The sequence below is a fragment of the Scardinius erythrophthalmus genome, assembly GCF_964197995.2.
Source record: "Scardinius erythrophthalmus genome assembly, chromosome: 17".
Classification (NCBI taxonomy): Eukaryota; Metazoa; Chordata; class Actinopteri; order Cypriniformes; family Leuciscidae; genus Scardinius; species Scardinius erythrophthalmus.
This window is the reverse complement of record NC_138237.1, coordinates 490,035-492,534: the sequence shown is the minus strand read 5'-3', so window position 1 is coordinate 492,534 and position 2,500 is coordinate 490,035. Positions and strand designations below refer to the sequence as shown.

Sequence of the window (2,500 nt, the reverse complement as noted above, 5' to 3'; positions counted from 1 at the left end):
AAAATCCTCAGATATCATTTCTTTCCAGAAAGGAACACAGTTGTTTTGAAGATACTGCCTTTTCTAGTATCTTTGACAGAAAAGGTAGATTCGAGATCGGCCTGTAATTGACTAATTCTGTATGATCAAGTTACGGTTTTTTAACAAGCGGTTTAATCATAGCCAGCTTAAAGTTTTTTGGTACGTATCCTAGAGACAAAGACGAATTAATGATATTAAGAAGAGGATCTATGACCTCTGGAAGTATTTCTTTCAGTAGCTTAGTCGGTATAGGGTCTAACATACATGTTGTAGATTTAGATGATTTCAATTATTATTATTATTATTATTATTATCTCTTGAAAACAGCACACGTCCAAATGATCTGACGGCGCGGGCTACTGCAGTTCGTTGGAACGAAACCGTAGCCGAGGCGACATCTATGTATATATCTATACCCGCCCGCGCCGTCAGATCATTTGGACGTGTGCTGTTTTCAAGAGATAACAACGATATAAATACTGTTCGTTTTCTCACACAAACCGCTCGTTTCGTGTCTTAGGCCATCAATGTGTACTTATGATGGGGAATTGTTTCATTTGGACGATGGGGAATTGTTTCATTTGGACGATGGGGAATTGTTTCATTTGGACTCTGTGCTTGTGTCTTGAGACAGTGACCATAGACCTGCATTATATGACTGATAGACAAGAACGGTTTGACCTAAAAATATCAACATTGAAACTACTGCGGAAACAAAGACACCTACATCTTGGATGCCCTTGAGGTAAGCTAAAACATATCAAAATATTAATTTCAAAGTGAACTATCCCTTTAAGCGCAACGGAGCAACTGTGTCTAAAGTGCTGGAAAAGAGAGAGTTAAACGTTTCTGTTGTAATATCTAGTTCTTCTAAGCTATCTGGGATGCTGAGATGATGAAACTGATCAGGAAGATTATTAATAAAGCAATCTTTAGTAGCAGAAGTGATAGGTCTCACATATTTGAAACACGGAGTCAGCTTTGCAGCCTTGGCTAAATGCAAATTACACGAGACTAGATAATGATCTGAGATGTCATCGCTCTGCTGCAGAATTTCAACGGCATCCACATCTATTCCGTGTGATAATATTAGATCTAGAGTATGATTACGACGATGAGTAGGTCCTGACACGTGTTGTCTAACTCCAATTGAATTTACAATGTCTTTAAATGCCAATCCCAATGCATCTTTTTCATTATCGATGTGTATATTAAAATCACCAACAATTAGTACTTTATCTGCAGCCAATACTAACTCTGATAGAAAGTCCGCAAATTCTTTGATAAAGTCTGTATGGTGCCCTGGTGGCCTGTATACAGTAGCCAGCACAAATCTCAAACGTGATTTATCGTTTACACTATATATTTTTACATTAATCACCAATGCTTCAAAAGAATTATATTTAAAACTTGATTTCTTAGTGGTTTTGAAACTATTACTATAAATTACAGCAACACCTCCCCCTTTGCGTTTCGGACGAGGCTCATGTTTATAACAGTAATCTTGCGGGGTTGATTCATTTAAAGTAATGTAATCGTTTGGTTTTAGCCAGGTTTCTGTCAAACACAGCACATCTAGGTTATTATCTGAAATCATATCATTAACAATGAGTGCTTTTGAAGTAAGCGATCGAATATTCAGCAACCCAAGCTTTAGCATTTGCTCATCTGTATTATAGCTGTTTTTTATTTGTTGAACATCAATTAAATTTTTAACCTTAGTTGGGTTTAAACGTTTTTTGGATTTCCAAATTCGGGGAACAGACACAGTCTCTATATGATGATATCTAGGTGAAAGAGGCTCTATGTGATGGGATTTATCTGACCTTGGTGACGAGAGGCCGCTAGCAGACAGTCGGTTTAGCCAGTCTGTCTGCTTCCTGACCTGAGCCCCAGATTGTCATGTTTGAGCTCTAAGACTATGAGCCATATTACTAGAGAGAAGAGCAGCACCATCCCAGGAGGGATGAATACCATCTCTTTTCAACAGGTCAGGTTTGCCCCAAAAACTTTTCCAATTGTCTATGAATTCTATATTATTAAGCGGACACCACTTAGACAGCCAACCGTTAAGCGAACACAATCTACTAACTATCTCATCACTCCTGCGAACAGGAAGGGGGCCAGAGCAAATTACAGTCCTTGACATCGTACTTGCAAGTTCACACACCTCTTTAATATTAATTTTGGTGATCTCCGACTGGCGGAGTCGAACATCATTAGTGCCGACGTGAATACCGTGGCATCTTTCACACACTTCGGTGAGTTCGCTGTTCAGTGACACTGGCCAATGCAAAGAGCTTTGCTAATAAATTGGAATGGAAGTTTTTATTTTTCTGCCGAGTCATCAACATTGAGATGCAGGTGAGTGAGTGAGTGAGTGAGTGTGTGTATGTCTGTGTGTGTGTGTGTGTGTGTGTGTGTGTGTGTGTGTGTGTGTGTGTGTGTGAGAGAGAGAGTGAGTGAGTGAGTGAGTGTG

The 2,500-nt window shown here is 39.2% G+C and overlaps 1 protein-coding gene across 1 annotated transcript in view; it reads right to left on the bottom strand.

The window, feature by feature from the left end:
• Positions 1-2,500, bottom strand: part of jak2a (Janus kinase 2a) — a 38,118-nt gene that overhangs the window by 25,132 nt on the left and 10,486 nt on the right. The gene's annotated exons all lie outside the window — the stretch shown is intronic.